Source organism: Condylura cristata, unplaced genomic scaffold (assembly GCF_000260355.1).
Source record: "Condylura cristata isolate star-nosed mole 26May11 unplaced genomic scaffold, ConCri1.0 scaffold00013, whole genome shotgun sequence".
NCBI lineage: Eukaryota > Metazoa > Chordata > Mammalia > Eulipotyphla > Talpidae > Condylura > Condylura cristata.
The window spans coordinates 23001522-23021998 of NW_004567114.1; the positions used below are offsets into that span (position 1 = coordinate 23001522).

The 20477-nt window shown below is 40.8% G+C and overlaps 1 protein-coding gene across 1 annotated transcript in view; it reads right to left on the bottom strand.

Annotated features, from left to right (window-relative positions):
* The window catches only part of RGS6 (regulator of G-protein signaling 6), a 451998-nt gene extending 431527 nt beyond the window's left edge, over nucleotides 1–20471 (bottom strand). The window contains exon 1 of the mRNA XM_012724395.1: nucleotides 20077–20471. The gene's annotated coding sequence lies outside the window, so the exon portion shown is untranslated. The remainder of the gene's footprint in view (nucleotides 1–20076) is intronic.
* Between the last annotated feature and the right edge of the window lie 6 nt (nucleotides 20472–20477).

Consider the following 20477-nt stretch of genomic DNA (forward strand, 5'->3'; position numbering starts at 1 on the left):
GTCAAACAGGCTGATGGTCCCAGCTCCGGACTTTAGATTGGTAAGTGAATACAGATGGTCTCCATGTTAATAATTTTAGTGAGTCTAGTCTATGGTAGAAAAGTTTGTATTTTTGGTTCTGTCAACTCCCTTGAAACTCAGACAAGTCTTTTAACTTTTCTATGTCTAGAAAAAATCATTCCTAAAGCATAATGTAACCACTTTCTAGGCCATATGTCAACAGATGTTAGAAAGAACTAGACGCTAAGCCTACAAGGGTAGGGGTGTTCTAATTAAGTGCATTTACTGCAAAGTTGGAGTTCATGAAATTAAAGGAATAAATTTTCATCATTACAATATAGTATGAAATATTTATTTTTAAATTAAGTACTACAGAAATAAAATGGTAGCACTTTAAACTAAGCTGCAGAGAAAAATAAAACCTTCCTTGCATTTATATATACTACATGTGAATATACACAAAGTAAATAATTCAGGGACTTTTGATTTACTATTTGGAGGATGTGAATGCTTTCATGAAAATATATAACTACACTGTAATAGAAAGAACACATGTTACATAGTGTCTTAGAACTGTTTAGCGCCAGCATTAGCACTACCATTAGCACAATGGAAATTTGTTCAGAACCTGCGTTTCACAGTCTCTGAGACAAGAGGGTTTGGTGGTTAGAACCCGTCTCTGCCATCAGACAAATGTACATCTGAATCCAAGCCCCACCACTCACTGGCTCTGTGCTCTGGGGAAGACATTTCCCCTCTCTGAGCTTCTGCCTCCCTATCTGTTGCAAAGCACAGTCCACCACAGGAGACAGCTCACTGAACTTGGAGAACTAGACCCTCCACCTTCTACAACTAACTAGTTGTCAGAACCAAGTCAAGAATAGTTTCTCTGGGCCACAGGTGGACATGAGTTATAAACAGTGTTCCCTCCAGCTCTGACCTAAAATCCCAGAACTTCTAATGTCTAGCTTTCCTTCCAAGACTCACCAGAATTTTCCATGCCACATCTCTGCCAAGAAGGAACAGTCATGTGGAAACAGGCCACTAAACTGCCCAGCGTGTACAGCCACACCACCCTGAGCTCCCCCCTTCTCACCTAACACTGCTCAAGAAGGAGGATGTCTATCAACCAAGGCTCACACATGAAGGGTCCTGGTCTATGGAATCACATGAGGAGATTTTTCCCCAGGTGTTATGGAGATGGGACATCCTAAACTCAGGAATACACTTTGGAATCCATGAGCAATTTAAAATAAAAAGGAATATGTGGGAGGTTGGAAAATGTGGTGAGGAGAGACCCTGTGAACAACAATACAATCAAGCATCTGTGACTCAAGCTCTGAGTAGTAAACCTTTTGAAATACAATTGAAATACAAGGATACAATTTATTCCAAACTTACTCTGCATTTGTAGTTTGAGGTTACAACAAATGCCAGTTGCTTTCCTTTACCATGCCCACATCTCCAGGGCAAGCAAAGCTTAGAGACCAACAGATCATAACAGCAGCAGAGAGAGAGGACCTCAGAGAAGGGCGCAGGAGGGTGCTCTATGGTAGACCAGGAAGCACACCTCAGCTCTGGCCACACCAAGGGTTCTGACTGTCCCACTCTAAACTTGCAGATCTTCACCCAGAAGATCTGAGTGCTCTGCTTTATAGAGTTACTTTGCAAGATGGAATAAAATGAGGCATGCCAATTCCCAAGCACAGAATGAATGTAGCAACTCATGGGTGGTCTGTTCTCCTCAGTGTCTGACCAAGAGAAATTCCTAAGGCTTGGGCATCAGGATCTTTGCAGAAGCACCCTCTCCACCCTGAGAGATTCTGACTCAGTGTCTCTGAGTCAGTGCTTCTGTTTGACCAGTTTCTCGGGGGATCCTGTTGTCCCTACGAAGAGGTGCCCAACTGCAATCACACCACAATGACATTAACACAGCATCACATGCAGCTAAATGCCTTAAACATCATCCCTGCCACTCAACATGCCCAGGCTTGGAAATGAGAACTATCTTATAGGAGAAGTAATCAAACCCTGACTGAAACATAGTCTCAATATGTTTGCTGCCAAATAAAAATTTCTGTTGATGTTATTTCCTCTCTCCCATATTTTATCAAATTCACATTGTTTGCCTGAGTCCATTAAAACACATGGATTTTTTTCTGACATCAGCAATGTTAAAGCACTTCAGAAACAAATTTTACAAGATGTGTGCTAGCTCAGTAGTACAAGCTTGTTTTTATAGCCCTAATCTCACTGAGTGGGCAGGAAACTCAGGGGGGGAAGAAGGAAGAACAACAGCTCTAGAGAACAAATAACCCTTTCTCATAGCGCAGTCTGCCAACTTGACATTTCCTATATACTCAACGTTTAGATGCTCAATGACAATTGAGTAGCTGTCTCACATAATGCACCAAAAATCTAAAGTCAAGATGATAGCACTCAACCCCTAAATTTTGGTGGCAAAGGCACTCAGTACTTTACTGGGATATTATCACTTGGTCAATTCAGGACTTTGGTTAGAATTCAGTGGTTCCCAAAAGTTGGTCGAAGGATCTGAACCAGCTTTGGAATCGCCTGGGGGACATTCTACAGAAATGTATTTCCAGTTCTCATGATCTAGAAATTCTAATCCAGCAAGCCCAGGGTGCTCCTTGGAGAAGATCTAAATATTCCCCAGGTGAGTTGGGGAGCAGCCAGGCTTGGGAACTGCTGGCCCAGCTTCCATGGAGCTGCCTCCTTGTTGCCTGATGCCCTCCCCATGCTGTCGGCTGTCTGGGCAGCCATGTTGGGGGTGGAGATGGTTCCTGGATCTTCCTGTAGGAGCCGGAAACTTGCTGTAATGAAGAAAAGGGCTGTAATGTTAAAGAACACAGAGAACTCAAGTGCTTGTGACCAGGAGCAACTTACTGTTTTGCTTAATTCAGCCTCTCTGAGTTTTGCTTTCCTTATCTCAAAAAAGGAACAAATAGTAATCACTGTCTACCAATGGTTCTCAGCTTCCTTCCTTCTTCCTTAGAATCATCCAGACAGTAAAGTACATTAGCTGTATCAGGTAGATGTTATTATTCTCACTACAGAGGAGAAAATTAAGGATCAAGTACATGGGTGACTTTCCAAACACAACACAGTTTTTCAGTGAAGAAACCACAAATCTAGGTCCTCCCTGGTGGCCCACCAGTTAAAGTCTCAGTGCTATCGAGCTATTATCACCAGATAGTGCAGCACGAGTTTGATCCCCAGCCAGGGAGCTGACCCACATGGTGCAGCAGACCTCTCCTGTCTCAACTATTGCTCCCCTCAGCAGTGTGTTTCATTAGATCCTTCTATTCTGCTCCCCTTCTCTAGAGAATCCTCTCACTCTCTCCTCCCACACCCAGTTATTCTATGCATAAATAATTAAAAATAAATCTTTAAAAAGAAGCGACAAGTCAAATCCAAGACTGACTCCAGCACTCATGCACCTTCTAACACGTCAGCCTTGGTTGGGTGAAATCACCTATATAAAGTATTAAAAACAAAATTTTGTAAATATACAAAATTTAAGTATATATTTAAATAAAAAGTACTCAGAAAATGCACACTATTTATAAAGTACATAGTGCAGGGTACTACTGATACAGATACAACTGGTAATGACATTACCAGTTTAACCTGACTCTATGAATCTTACACTATTAATCTTTTCTTCTATGTCCTAATGTATCAGTGAAGTTGACATTCCCAAGCCAATCCTACCTTAAGACCTATAAATTCATACAATCAATCCTCTCTAGCTCACCACCACTAACAGACAGCCCAAATTAACATACCAAAGCTGCTTATAAAGAAAAACGTTTTTGCATTCCCTACATTAAGCAAGCCCTAGAAGGGTTAGAGGGAGACGTATAAAGTTGTTCACGTAAAGAAAGTTGTTTCTCTGTGTGATAGGCCACGGTTCTGTTACTGCAGAGCTGAACTACTAAAGCAGGTCCACCCAAATCCAATTCACTTTTGACTAACCAAATCCTTTTGACTAACCATTACTTCTCCTCTGCCTTTACTTTCTTCTCTTACTGTCCCCATGGTTATAATCACTCCTTTGCAAATATCCTCAATTCTCTCACCTCCTCCTTTCCTGGCATAATCCCAACACTGAATAGCCACCACACAAGATTCACACCATACCCAGACATCCAAGCTCACATCCAAGTAGGTGAATACTTTGGGGAGGGGAAGAAATCACACACCAAGCTGAGAACTACATTTTAAATTCATGAACACAAACTATAAATGAATTACTCAACACTGCCCACCAAACCTCAAATGTTTCCCAGCAAGTTTTCCTTCTCCCTCTCTGAAGTGGCCACCTCATACCATCTCTTCTTTCAAACTTCACACACAATATTAATGGAGTGGCTCACTTTAAAGTTCAATGAAGAAACAGAAACCAACAAATGTCTCTCATCTTGGGACCTCCCCATCTAAAAACCACCAAGTGGTTTTGCCTTCCCTCCTATTGCATTTATTACTGCATTTATTGTGTTGCATTATCACTGCATTTATTGCATTATGACTGCATTTATTAAGGGGAAGTTGCTTCACTTATTAATTGGAACTTAACAAGGCAGCTCTCTTCACTTACACCCCACCATCACACAATAGGGGTCCAGGATAATAACAGTGGATCCAGCAAAAAGACCTTTAAGACACAAAGTCTCTGAGGAATTCTGATGGAGACCAAAAGCCAAGAGAGGAAACAAAAACAAGAACATAAGGGGTGCCTGAGGTTCTGGCTCTGAAAGCTACAGAACTCACTGAACACAGCCCAACTCCTAACTAAAGGAAATAAAATGAATCCTCATGCTAGAAACCTACTTGCCTGTTTCTGTTACCTGATGCGTCATGTTTGGCATTACTTGAAGACTTACTAAAAAGTTAAGAACAATACAACCATAAAATAAGCAATCATCAGAACCAGACTCTCCTATGACACAGATGTTGAAGTTATCAAACAGAAATTAGAATAACTATGATTTAATATGTTAAGGGTTCTAATGAGAAATCAGATGGTAATGCAAGCAGATAAAAATGCTTCCTTAAAAAAGTAAATTTCCGGGCTCTCCCTGAAGGCACAGGGGTTAGGATGCAACATTGCAAGTTAGCCACAGCTGCTTCAGTGGGAGTTTGATCCCCGGCCCTGGAGGTGACCCACATGTCACAGCAGACCTCTCCTATCTCGCCTGCTGCTCCTCTCAGCAGTGTACTTCATTATCTGCGTGTTCAGCTCCCTGCTTTGTCTTTCTCTGGTGGAGCCTCTCACTGCCTCTGCACCTGTATATCAGTTCTCTCCACTGCCTCTGGCCTGTATATCAGTTCTGTATGCATAAATAAATCTTTTTTAAAAATCTCTAAAGAAAGGAAATTCTAAAATTCAAGTAGTAACAAATGAAGAATGACTTTGATGGGCTCAAAACGACTGAGGAGAGAATCAGCAAACCTGGCAAACAACAGAATTTTTTCCACAAGAATTATAATACAAAAAGGTATACAAAAATATCACTGGATTATCAGGAAAGAAAAGGGAAAGGGATAGGAGAAATATTTGAAGGAATGATTGAAAACTTTCCCAAATCCATAACATACACCAAGCTACAAATCCAGGAAGATCAGAAAACACTAATCATAATAAATGAAAAACCAAAACCAAAACCACTACTTCTATGCATGTCACTGACAGCCTGTTAAAAAAAAAAAAATCAAAGGAAAAGAGAAAATCTTAAAAGATGCCAAAGTAGAACAACCTTACCTATAGGAAAATGAAGTTAAGAATCACAAAATTGCCTCATCAAAAATCATAAAATAAAGAGTGAGTGAAATACTTAAAATGCTAAAGGAAAAAAAAATACCGAACCATCTAGAATTCTATAACCAAAATGAAGGGAAAAAAGGACCTTCTCAGACAAACAAATATGAATAAGTTTGTCACTAACAGATCTTCCCAGCAAAAAATACAAAGAGAAGATCTTCAGGCAGAAGAAATTAAATAGGTCAGAAACTTGGATCTACAATAACAATAATAATATAAGCAATAGGGTAGGAATAAAGAAAGTGATATTTTTAATCTCCTTTTTTTTATTCTTAATTGGTCTATGAGAAACTTTCTTTTGCACAATGTCCATAACAGAAAAATATTTTAAAGCCACTTGCACTCTGGTAGTGCCCACCAGAGTGTGGGGTAGCACCAACCCCACACAACCAACTAGCTGAGCTGATTTCTTTGCTGGCAAACCAGCACCTGTGAGACAAGATGAGCTGCCTGCCTGTATTTTGTATGGTATGTGAGCTAGGAATGGTTTTAACATGTTCAGATGGTTGACAGAAATTGAAAGAATATTTTATGATATGTGCAAATTTGTAAAATTCAAATTTCTATGCCCACCTGCTTGCTTACTGTCTGTGGCTGTTTTCTGCAATCATGGCAGACTTGGGTGGTTGCACACAAGACCACAGTTGTGTACTGAATACTCAAAATATTTACTAAGTGGCCCTTGAAGTCAAATTTGGTTCTGTTTCTTGAACAAGTCCAGTCATTTAAATTTTCGGGGATACAAATAAGATGTGGGGACATAAAACTGTGTTTCTAACACTACTGTGGAAGTCTGATAATAGAGTCAGCATTAGAATTTGGATCTTGAAAGCACACCTGCCTTTCCTCTGATGAGAGGTCTTACATTTTATTAAGTATGTGTTCAAAGATTATAGTGTCTAATAGTACTGACTAATATGACTGACTGTAGGGGCTGCATGAAAGACTGTACGACTCATAGAGAAGAGGTAGGAGTGACAGAAAAGCATTGCCAGCTTTTATAGAAAAGAAAGGGATGACTAAGGGATGAAGAAGATAACATGTTCCCAAAGGGCCCAAAAAAGAAAAGCAGTCCTATGGACTTTTTATAAAGAATGTCAGCTTTATTGCTTGGAATTTTATTCTTTTCTTCTCTCCTTTTGTAAAGAGCAAGTAAAATCAGTATTCTATACCCTAAAACAATGCATTTAAATACAGATTCTTCTATGATTCTATATCCTACATACTTGCAGCAGCAAGAGTAGGCTTTTCCTCTTCTGGAGAGAGCAAGGCTTTTAAAAAAAGATTTATTCATAAAACTCATCAGGAAGAAGCAATATTGGTTAAAGAAATAATGGTGGAATAGGCTTCTGTGAGTTTGATAGTTTTGTCTCCATTATATTGATGGAAGACAAAACATATTACAATGAGAATATACCACTTCTACAATGAAGGCTCACCTTACAATATTACAGACCTAGAAAACAACTGGGAAAACTGAATACAGTGGAAAAGGGAGAACCCCCGAGGCAGTGAAGACACATGGAAGCAAGGAAGCAGGGAGCACAGGCAAGAGCTGGCATTCTACACAACTGTTGCTTTAAGGTACTGAGTCACATACAACCTCAAGTCAGGAAAACGCTCTTGGCAAACGCTGAGTCACATACAACCTCAAGTCAGGAAAACACTCTGGCTTAAACAGATATAGGATGTTTACTAAACACAGCAACCATGATGTTTAACAGCCATACCATGAAAACATCCCCACTGAGATCAGGAATAAGAGGATGCCTTCTAAGCTCATGTCCCTTCACTGGTATATTTAAGGTCTCAGCCAATGTGACAGGAAAGAAAAAAAAGAGGCACATGGATGGCAAAGGAAAAGGTAAACACTGCTTAGCAGATAGTTTTGCACATGGAAAACACGTAAGAGTCTACACAAGACTATTAAAATGTATATGCGAATTAGCAAAGTCACTAGTTCCAAGGTCAATATATATAAATCAACTGTATTTCTACTTACCTGCAATAAGCAACCAGAAAATGATGTGTATTTGAAAGATGTATTGATAAGAGCATCAGACAACTTCAAACACTAGGAGTCTACGTAAAGAAAGATGGGCAATACCCTTAAAACATAGTGATACAAAACACTAATAGAAATTTAAGAGCTACATAAATGAAGAGATATGCATGAACTGGAATAGTCAGCATTCTAAAGACATTAATTTACTGCCAGTTTGGGCTAGATATGTAGTACAATCCCAATCAAAATCTCATCAAAAGATAACTTCAAAATGTATATAATAATGCAACCGGCTAAGAATAACTAAGCCATTCTTAATAGAACAATTTTAGAGGACATATATTACCACATGTCAAGCTTATTATTAAGCTATAGTGATTTGGATAGTGTTCTATCAGTGTAAGAATGGACTACTAAAACAATGGAATGGGTTAGAAAACAGAGATGGAGCATCTCCCTGGTGGCCTAGGGGTTAAATCTCAGAGCAATCACCTCTGCAGTCCAGGAAGCTGACCCATATGATGCAGCAGACCTCTCCTCTCTTGCCTGCTGCTCCCCTCAGCATTGTCTTTCAGTAGATCCACCTGTTCTGCTCCCCACTCTGTCCCGAGTGAATCCACTCTTCCTCTGTACCTCTGCCCTAAGCCCCAGTTCTTGAATGCATAAATAACTAAATCTTTAAAAAGAAAGAAAGCATAGAGATGGACCAATATATAAATGAACACCTGGTTTATAACAAAGCTGGCATCTCAAAGAACTGGAAAACAAGAAACTTGAATAAGTAGTGCTAGGTTAATTGGATAGCTTAAGGGGGGGGGGACAGTGCATCTCTTTCTCTTTCGCATGTCATAGACAAAACTCACACTCAGGTAGATTTCTTCATCTTAAGACAAAAGGCAAAAACAATAGGGTTTCTATAAATTAAAACAGAAAAATCGCTTCATGATCTTAGGGCAGGCAAGTATTTCATAAGCAAGCACAGAAAACCACCACCACAATGAAAGAGACTGATAAACTGGATTACTTGAAAAAATAAGATCTCCTATTCATCAAAAAGGAATCAGTCTCTGATAGCCTAGTCTCACTTATGTGTGTATGTCCATGATATATATGTATCTGTATATGCTTATTTGTGTGTGTGTGTGTGTGTGTGTGTGTGTGTCTATGTATTTCTTCTGCAAGGAAGCATAGACCTGTGGAGTGCACTGGTCAGAGCATGCTAGATCCCTGGACACCTGGACTTTAAGTAGGGTTCATCCCTGAGACTGAGACAAGGACAAAAAAAAGACTTCTTCCTTGTGAAGGACTGTGATGAAAGGACATGAGGGAAGAGACATTAGTGAACATTTTCTTTTCTTGAGTGTCATAAAAAAAGGATGGGGTATCAATATCATTTAAGTCCCTGGAGTCAGCCATGCCTGAATCCCCATGTAGGAGTCAGAAAAACTTCTGAATTTTGCTTGTGTCCAACTTTGGTTTTTGTTTGCATCCAAGAAACGCCAAAATCACCGTTATCATTTGCAACAGCATCAGCATCATTTACATGTGGCACTCAAGTCCGTCAATAAAGAGGCCCCAACTTGTACTTCTTGTCTTGTCAATCACTGTTCATTTTCATAGAGAGAATCTCAGCTCAGGAAACCTTCCCAACAAGGAAAACCCAGTAAGAGATCTTCAACTTAAATAAACTTACTTCCAAATACACTTTGATAGTCAACCTAGCCAACCGGTCGCTTCTGTAAAGGAAAACAGGAAAATAAGGATTAGAAACAGATTTTTTAAGTGGGGGAGTGGCTATATGGCAGATGGCAGGCAGTAGAAGTGGTTTTTACAGTGAAGCTTTTGTAAGCTGAAGGAAGTCAGAGAAATCGAAACCTGGAGTTGCCATTGTATGCTTTGGCATGAAGCTAAATGCCCTAATGCCTGGGGATGAAGCATCTAAGAACTTGCTAATCAGTCACACCAGTCAGTAAAGTTTACCCCAAACTTTGTCCACTGCCTCTAAGCCACAGGGAGATCTGGAAGTCAGCAGTCACCTTCTCAGACTGAAAGTCTAAAGGGAACTGGACAGAGAGCCTGGCAGAGTTTGGGAAATGCACATTTGCATATGGATTGCGCACTGACTGTAAAAAAAAAAAAACTGCAAAAATACAAGGATTTCCCTGCAAGTAGGTGACCCTCTTGGAAAAAACTAAGAGGTAACTAGAAATTCATGTGATACACCCTCTATTGCCAACATAAGGTAAGTAAAATGTCATTCAGTCTACTTCTTCTCATTTTAGTTTTGGCAAGCATATGGTTTTTAAATACTTTGGCTTACAATCTGGTTTTCTCCTATCCCTGATTCCCCTCAACTTCTAAATCCATTAACGTGAGTTTCTCCTGCCCGAAGATTAAGGATCCAACTTGCCGTATGAGGGTATTAGGCATTCTTTGCACACTTTGTCACCTCTATCCTTTTACTTACACTAAAATAACTCAAGGAGACCTTTTCCACCTCTGTCCCTTGACCCCTTCTCCACAGGCCCTCAGCCCATCCTTGGTCCTCCAGTGTATTCTATCTACTCAGCCTCTGGAATGAAGTCTCATTCCAAATATACGTGCCTGTCTTTCTGCATGGAGTTTGTTCACCTTTTTCCACTCACAGAATTTTAAATGTATCAAAAACAAAAGTGATATCTGATGAACATTACCTGCAAAAGGTCTTACTGCCGATGCCCACGAACGGGGTGAAGAACAGAGGAGACCTGGGCCAGACCTGGGGCAGGAAGAGCCCCTCCCCCCTTCCCACCTTCCCTCCTCCCAAGCTCCCACTACCACCACCTAGCCCAGCCTCACAAAACCTTATCTTATTCCCAGGAACACTCTTTTTCCCAGGAATGTCATCAAAGCAATCACAATTCTCAGCCCTATGCTGTGCCTGATGAGGCTGCAGGCCACTTCAAAGTGACTCTGTTTAATGTCACCTACCCTGGAGATGAGCAGAAACCAGCCAGAACCCTAAACTCCCTGCCATCCTGAAAGGTAAAATGCTTCCCCTAAAAAAGAAAATCTAAAATATAATCAATACCTGCATTCTTTGTGAATACATCCTTTCTATTTTGACCAGCTGCTGATTCAGTTTTCGTATTAGGATGTATGGTCAGCAAAATAATATAATAGCATCTTCCTGCTTGGTTTGGAATATGAACATAGCCGCACTTAGATAGCAGCATAAGGGGGGGAAATTCATGGGACATGTTTTGCAGTTGTCTTTTTATCTAGAGATGTCACAAACAAACAACACAACACAACACAACACAATCAGCTCTGACAAGTATTTCATTTGGACTGGGCAATGTAAATCTACAATATATTTTTCTTGTTTTTTTTTTTAAAAAGATTTATTTATTATTTATGCATACAGAACTGGGGTACAGATCAGAGGTGCAGGGGTGGTGAAAGGATTCACCAGAGACAGAGTGGGGAGCAGAACAGGCAGATGGACGAAGTACACTGCTGAGGGGAGCAGCAGGTGGGTCAGGAGTGGTCTGCTGTGCCATGTGGGTCAGTTCCCTGCACCAGGGATCGAACTCTCACTGAAGTGGCTGCACCTCGCTTTGTGCTACATGCTTTAACCCATTGCGCCACCAGGGAGGGCCCAACTATAGGATATTTTTCTTATTGGAATTGCTAGTGATTAAAATTGGATTACAAAGAGATGCAGTAGCAGGATTTCTGAGCAGAACAGACCCTTTGTTTTAACACAATCCTCACCTGCCCTTCAAACTCCCAGGCCTGAAGTCCAGCCCCATCACTACCACACACAGATGCTGTGTTACTTTTTAGAAAGAAGGAAAGTGGAACTGGTATCCATGTATGTTTCCAGCAGAAAAATGGATCAGAAGGCCACATTTCAAGAAAAATGGGCATTAGTGTACTTCTGGGAGTAAAAATTATCTATATGTTTAACACAAAAACAAGTCATGATTTTTGTCACAAAAAAAAGCAACTTAATTTACTATTGTGAAAGAAACTCCACTTGATTCATTCATTTACTTTATCTGAGGCTCTGTATTTTAGCTTGCAACCTTATTTCTAAGACTTTTTCTTCTTTCACTTATTCCACAAATAGTTCTTCAGCAATGACTATGAACCAGAATCTGTAGCAGATGTTGAAGTTATAACAGGGAATTAAACAGAGTCCCTGCTCTCATGGTATATATATTTTAGAAGGAGACAAGGCAATATATAAATCCATACAGTATGAGGTCATGATGATAATGAAGAAAACTAAATAAAAAAAAAAGGCAATAAAGAGCAAGCAGAGGCAAAACATTACTATTTTAGGTGGGGTAATCTGGGGTGGATTTGATGATGAAGATTTTACAATATTAAATTCTCACTTTGATAACAAACAATAATTGGTTTAACAACCAGTTGTCAATACCTCTCAGTTACAAAGCTGACTATGATCCCTTTCTTCACCTATACAATTTCTACTTTTTCCAAAAGCCTGTTTCTTCTATATCTGGTGATATAGGTATCACCCACTATCCAAAAGTAAAGCTTTCCATGAAACCTTTGTAGTTGAAAAAATGCAAATCAAAAAAAAAAAACCGTTAATTTACATAGAAAAAAATGTGAACATGTGAGATCCAAAAAACAGGCTACCAAGTGATATCAAAATAACACATAAAATCTAAGGCAACTCTCGCATACAACAAAGTAGGAATGATAAGTAGTTCCAGGAAAGGGCCTGGCAGTGCCACTCGCTGCAAAACTAATGCTCAATGACCTTTTCCCTTGCACCTCTTTGAATTTCTTTCAGTTCTAAAAAGTAGGTACTAATATAGGTTTTTGGCATAAGCAAAGTGATACTATCCTAGGTTTTGAAACGCAGAAAGGGGAAACTTGTACAATGTTCTCTCTGAACTACAGTTCTCTCTGAACTACAGTACTTCAGCAAACATTGGCTACCTACTCTTCTTTAAAATGCCATAATTATTTTTCTAAACTGTCACTTAATATCCCTTTTTGTTCACTTTCTATTTACATTTTATCACCTCTCCAAGACAACTGAAATAATTTCAAGAGTAAGATCTATATTTATCCCCCACCTTGTGCTATGTCAAAAAAAAACTCCAATCTTTGAGTTCAAATTAAATCTAAGTTTAAATCTTGGTTTCCCCACTCAATAGCTATCTGACTTGTGGTGAGTGGCTGATCCTCTTTTCAACTTCCCTCAACTGTAAAATGATAAATCCACCTAATTCTTGTCAAAGGGTTTTGATCTACAAAAAGCCTTACTAGAGTGGACTGTTATTTTGTGAGCTCAGTCATTATATGATAAATCCATAACTTTGTACACTGGCAAATTTTTTGTTTAGGCAAACAATTTTTCGCAACCATTTATGATGTGTGTGGCCTTATGCTAGGGGCAGGATAAAAGTATAGTTAAGCAATAAATAAAAATGAACCACAGTCCAGTGGGAAAACATTAATATATAATACAAATGAACACAATGGCTCACTCTATCCTGAATCAGGAGGCGGATCTAGCCAGGTAAAGTCAAGCAAACAATAAGACTGGGGATTACACTACTTGCACCTTGTATCCACACTTGGCTCAGCCAATCCCAGAAAAGTCCAAGCAGCCACACCTGAACCAATCCAAGCATCTCCCTCCAATTTGCACCCACCCACAGCTGTCACTCTGCAAACCCTCTCTCTATGCCAAATACATAAGAGACTTCAAGGATATTAAGGAAAAGTAACATGGGCCTTGCTCTGGGTGTGGGTCATACCCTGGCACAAGAGTTATCAATCTAGCAGCAGCTTCTCTCCTTCATGTCTTTTCCTGCTGGGAATTAGTGAATGGTCTTTAGAGCCAAGAGAACACACATTTGCTTTTTACAAGTTTCTTCAAATCCACTGGTAGAATTCTGTAGCAAGATTTTCCAAGGGGCTTAAGAATCCTTTAAAAGTTAGGCAACAATTCCTGCTTTATTTACAATAGGAAAGACATGGAATCAACCCAAAAGCCCAAAAGTAGATGTCTGAATTAAAAAGATATGGTACATATTCACAATGGAATATCACTCAACGATCAAAAAAGATAAGACTCATACCTTTTACAGCAACATGGATAGAGCTGGAAGGGATCATACTTAGTGAAATAAGCCAGAAAGAACAAGCAAAATACCGGATGGTTTTACTCATAGCAGGAGCATAAAGGACCAGGGGAGAAAATAATAAAGATGAACAACTATATACCAGAGACATTTTATGGGGGTGGAGTGGGGAATGGGATCAAAATGTGTTGGGGGGTGGGGGGAGCACTGGACTATGGTGATGGCACACGGTGACTTGGTTATGTGAAGCCCACGGGGATTACAACTGAGATGGAAAAGGGCACAAAATGATGTAAAAATAAACTATTATATAAATATTTTTTAAAGTAAGGCAACATAGGAAATCCTCAGAGATAGCAAAAAAAGGTAGGGGATTTTCATTACCATGAAATCCTCATTTCCCAAAAGAGTCATTTTCAACATTAAAAGAAAAGAGAAGCTGTGACAGTCCCAACTTCTCAAGTTGCTCTACTTCCCCTGCCTGGAACATCAGGCAGCATCCAACTTTCTTCGCAAGCACTCATAACTCATGGGGTATATTTCCTATTCCTATTTTAAAGATGAGGAAACTGATATTTGGAAACGCAATTAACAGGGGCATTAAAATGCCTGTCATGCTGCTTTAAGAGCCACAGTTCTCAGTGTTCCATCTAGGCCTGGGGCAGGTAAGTTTTAAAGCCCACCATGCAGGTGCCTAGTGCCCCACAGGGGACTCTTCTTGCAGGACAGTACCACCTGGGGAGGCTTTATTTCATGTGCACTTCTCCCCGGGGGAATGAAAACAGCATGTTAGGTTGGGCAGATAATAGTGACAAGGTCAACTCTACCATGGTTTTTTTTTCCTGGGATGCTTTATATAAATATTTAGAAAAGCCAAGACAGCTGTCTCCACCTCAACTCATGTGAATGGCTTCAGTTAGGTGAGCATCTACTATGTTCACATTCAAATAATTATACCTATTTTAAAGATTCATGCATAAAAACTGTGCTCACTATACCCTGTTTCTAACAACTAAGTAGAAGGATTCATTTTCTTTTCTTTTTTAAAGATTTATTTTATTTATGCATACAGAACTGGGTGCAGGGGCAGTGAGAGGATTCACTAGAGACAAAGTGGGAAGCAGAACGGGCCGACTGATGAAGTACACTGCTGAGGGCAGCAGCAGGTGGGTCAGGAGAGGTCTGCCGTGCCATGTGGGTCACCTCCCAGGCTAGGGATCGAACTTTTGCTGAAGTGCTACAGCTAGCCTCATAGTGCCGCACTTAAACCCACTGCACCACCAGGGAGGGCCAGAAGGACTCATTTTCTATGCACAAAGTAACCACACAGGATGGCTAAAGTTCTAACAGAGAGACAGTTTGCCCTGCCACCCATTCCTATGGGAGTTTTAAGAAGCCAAAAGGGCATAAAGCAAGGAATCAAGTACTGTTTTCTTTATAAGGAAAAATATTTAGTGTTCTCAGACCCCAAAAGTAACCTACCAAATCATACATAATATCACAAAAGCCTAAAGGAATACTAACATAAAGTAAAAGCAGGAATGACATGAGGAGTGCTCAAGCTGATTACGTAAATTCCAGGGGAGGCCGCGTTCTCCACATGAGGCGTCTCTGCTTCTAGAATGGCTGTTGCAAAGCTCATGCTCGATGCTATTTCATCTTTTGGCTTTTGTGGTAAAAGCCAAAATCCTCTTCAAATCTCTTTCAGTTAGGGAAAAGCTGGTATGAGGTGGGTCGATTATAAATGCCAGGTGACATAACTGGAACTTTTGAAAAGTGGGGGCTATTTCAGCCTGAGGTGAATCTGCTACTATCAACTGCAATCTCTCAGGGTCAGTAGAGGGAGTGGTGAAGGTCACCTTCTGGTGTCAGGCAGACCTGGACCAGATTTCTGGAGCTTCTACATATTTATTTAGTGGACTTGCACAGATGAATCTGTTTCTCTTCATTTCCTCTATCATAAAATGGGGACCCATCTCATAGTGGCTGTGTGCTCTGAGCACTGTTCTGTCTTTGAGGGGAGGTCTGGGCTTTTGCTTGCTTTACCTGTTCCTTTGATAGTTGGAGTAATTAATGAATGAATTTCCTCTTCCCCCTTTCTGGAGTATGTTTGTTAAAGGTCTCAGAGAGACAAGAGTGAGGCACTTGATTGTTCTTAGGGCTTGTAACATCTCAAGCTGGTAGACTTGACTGAGTTGTTATTTTATATAATTCATTAGGTTTAATGTTCATGTTCACTACCTACTTGGAAGCATCTTCGTTTTCCTTGGCGTTTTAAGAACTAGGTTTCATGACTGATTATTAGTTTTACTACAGATGTAATCATTCCAAATTCCAGACGATAACCTCTTCTATCTTGACTACTTCAGAAAGATTTGCCCTGTGGTGAAAACTGATAACAATTTAATCAATGCTATTGAGCGCCCGCTAGTGTACTAGCTACATGGTTGGGTAGATGGATTCAGAGAAAATAAAATGGGGTTTCTGCACCCCAGGAGCGTAACATCTAACTCTCAGAATCATCTAATCATCTAAACATCTAAACTCCCAGATCAGCAGAGTTGGTATTATATGAGACTCTTTAGAAGTGCAAGTTCTCAGGTTCCACCCCACAACTAAATCAGAAACTCTGGGAGAGAACCCCCAACTGTCTGTTTGAAAACGATTGATTGAAAAGACGCACCAGGCCCTCCCTGGTGGTCCAAAGGTTAGGACGCAGCACTGCAAGCTAGCTGCAGCCACTTCATTGGAAGTTTGATTCCCCCATCCCGGATCCTGGCTGGCCCACTGCTCCCCTCAGCAGTGTACTTTCTGGATCTGCCTGTTCTGCTCCCCACTCTGTCTCTGGTGAAGCCTCTCACCGCCCCTGCACCTCTGGCTTGTACCCCAGTTCTCTATGAATAAATAAATCTTTAAAAAAAAAAAAGCCCTACCTAGTGTCAAAATAACAGCTATGTTAGCTAACTAAGCTAGCTCTAAATGTGTCCTTCCAAGACAGAGATCTAGAGGCCAAAGGTCACATGAAGAGTTGGTAGAGAACTGAAACTAGAACTCCAATTAGAACTAGAAGCAAAGTCTTTCTATTTTTTTTTTCTGATGTTTTACTCCCTAAATCTTATGAGAAGTCCCAAATATAACTGGCCCAAAGTGCAAACCTTGGGTTTCAGGGGGGAAATATTTTTAAAACCACACAGAAAAAAAAAAGAGAGCGCAAGAAAATACTCTCCTTAAAAATAAAACCACTGGGCCCTCCCTGGTGGCACAGTGGGTTAAAGCACAGCACTAAGAAGCTAAAGCCATTTCAGCATGAGTTTGATCCCTGCCAGGCAGACATCTCCTGACCCTCCCCCTGCACCCCTCAGCTGTGTACTTCCTCAGTCGGCCTGTTAACCTGTTCTGCTCCCCACTCTGTCTCTGGTGAATCCTCTCACTGCCCCTGCACCTCTGGCCTGTACCCCAGTTCTGTATGCATAAATAAAATAAATCTTTAAAAATAATAATAAAACCACTAACAAAAACTAAAAACTATCAAAACCATCCAGGAAACTAACAGAAACTCCTTAAATCTTTAACACACAGTAAAGTTGCATCTATAAGATTTGAAAATTGGAGAGTGAGGGGGAGAAGACAAGTAACAAATCAAGTAAGAAACTCGGGAAGTATCTACAGTATGCAGACATGTCAACAGTGGGTCACTTTCCATGGGGGAATTACAAATGATTATTTTTGTGTGTATTCCCTGAATTTTTCCCAATGATTTTTATACTAAAAAAAACCCCTGTTTTTTGCATGTTACATCCATATCTCTCAACATGAAGGTTTATTTTCCAATCCAATTTCTCTCCATACAGCAGGATAGTGTGTATGTAGTAATTATTTATATCATACTATATGTTATAATGAAGATGAAAATTGGTAAATATATTCAGCTGGCATTGAAAACCAGGAGATTAAATGCTTCCCTGGGTTCAAAGCACTATGAATTAAGACAAACTAACTATGAAGTTAAAGAAAAAATTAATCTCAGTATTGAGATCACTGAGAGCATCCCTTTTGAAAAGGTTCATGTGACACCTCACAGCTCCCTGATGTTTAACCCCTGGCTCCAAACAGAATGTTCTGCAGTTCCTGGCAAAGTCTTAGGAGTTCAAGAGATAAAATGCATGGAAGAATATCAAAGAAAGAAGAAACAGAATGATCTTATGTTACCATAAAATTCTATCCCTGGGACAATAAGAAATCCAAATTTACTGGCAAATTTCATTGTCCTAAATATCTCTTAAAATTATTTTTCTTCCCCAAGAAATGCTTGCTCACTTAACAAAAATAACTAAATAAATGAATACATAAATAAAAAGGACTGTCTCATTTAAAGGGCCATTGCTACCATAAAAACATTTTTTGTAACATTTCATTTGAGAAAATAAATGTGTTGCTTTGAAGAAACACTAGCATTATTTTACTAAAGTGCTCAGCAATGCAAATTCTGTGAATGTTAATTAGCTTCTTAAAGGAGACAGGGAGAAAAGTTAGAAATCAATGTAATGAATATAAAAAAAGAAATACCCATGATTATCTACTTCATCCAAATCTTCACAATAACTGATGCTTCTAGAATTTGTGGAGACTTTCAGGAAAAGATGAGTAATTACTTGTACAGTACAGTATACAGATAACATATATATATGTGGTATGGTACAGATGGTATATATTATATATGGTGCATATAGAATATGGTGCAAAAATCACATAGTTATAGAGTATATGGCATGCCCCGACATTTATAGCACATGGAATCACTATACTTACACAGCTTAGCTGACAAAGTGTCAGACAACTAAAAAAATGTATCACCTTGGCTTTTGCTATTCAGCATGCAAGCTCTTGTTTGTAAAGGTGTATCTCAGGAGAGTCTGATGTTTCCCTCAATCTTCTACTTAACTTTCTTTCACAGGGTAGTCCCACATGTTACAAAATTAGTACATGAATAAGAAGAATAAAAACACAACTCAGAAAGTTTCTCACCAAACCCTAGTTGCAAGTCCACGCAAAGCCCCATCTGCCTGTGGAAATGGATTTGTGGGACACCCAACCTAGCAGTTTCCTTTTGCTCTACACTTTTTGCCAGATCACACACAACCGTGCAGCCTGGTCATCACACCCGTTCCTACAGGTCCAAGCGCAATTCCTACTCTTCCATCTCTCCCCCACTCTGGGGAGAAAGGGGCCCAGTGTTAGATCTTGCCTAATGTTGCTTATTTTTGCAGCTTGACTTTAGGGTTGTTAAAAGGTACTGATTAGAAACTACCTGCAGATCCAGCTTGGAAGCACTGGTAAAAGCTGAGGGAACAATTCCAAGCCAACAAGACCCAAAATATCCTTACTCTGTAGCATAGAGATACCACTCCTCTCAACAAGAACGAAATAACGTCTCCGGCCTCATCAAATTTTTTTTAATAAAATAAAACGTAGTTTCTTTCATTCTCAGCAAAATTAAATTTTCTGGGTCACTTTCCTTGTCTCACTGGGCCACTTTTCCCACAGCCTGACAGGGCCTGTCAGCGTGCTTTCTTCCCTCAGCCAGTTAAGTTGAAACCCTCTCAGAGACAATACCTACCAGCCCTGGCTTTCCTGGCTTGCAGATCCCAAATAGCAGGCCTCCCCCACAGCCCGGGCCCTCCTCGCCTCACCCCTGGCTTGCTTTCTTGCAAACCAAAATGGGCGAGCTTATTCAGAGAAAAAGTTAATAAACGCCTGCTTTGGAGGAAAAGCTGCCTACCTGCTTTGGACTCAAGTGCCTACGAGCGCGTCCCCCTGCATGCCTGTCCCAGCCGGTGAGTGCTCCACACCCATCCAGAAACCCAGGAACAGGATTTATATGCAGACCTGCGCCCATCCCACACAAGTCCACAGCCAGCATGCCAGCACTTATGTAAGCTCTTGCCTCTACAGTCCCAAACTGCACACAGGCGCGCTCACACTCACCCGGACACCTGTCACACATCGAAAATGGACAAGCATCACCCCCAAGGGATGTGTGGATCGGGGGTGGGGGCATCAGACCTCTTTTCCCCCATTTGTTTCTGGCCCGTTTTTGTCACAACTACAATTACCTTAGCAACCAAAGAATTGCCTTGACTCCCCCTCGGCTTCTGAATTTCTCCTAAAGCCAAGCTTGCTCCAGGTTCATGGCAAAGCTAGACAAACCCAAGGAACTGGGGGCCGGCAGCCTCTTGGGGTGGAGGGGACGTCTGGGTCCGTCTCCGCGCGGCTCTCCAACGTCTCGCTGGTCTTTCGGAGTTTCCGTGGTGCCGAGCGCGGGGCCTCAGCAAGTGGAGAGCGAAGCCCGGGGCCGGCTGGGAGGCGCGGCGGGTCGCATGGTGCCCGGGCGCGGGGCGCTCGGGTGTCTCCAGCGCGCTCGGGGCCCGCCCGGCTCTCCGTGCTCCCAGGCGCTAGCCTCTCTCCCGCCTCACCCCGCCCCAGGCCCGCCGGGTCCGCGCAGTGGGTTCGCGGA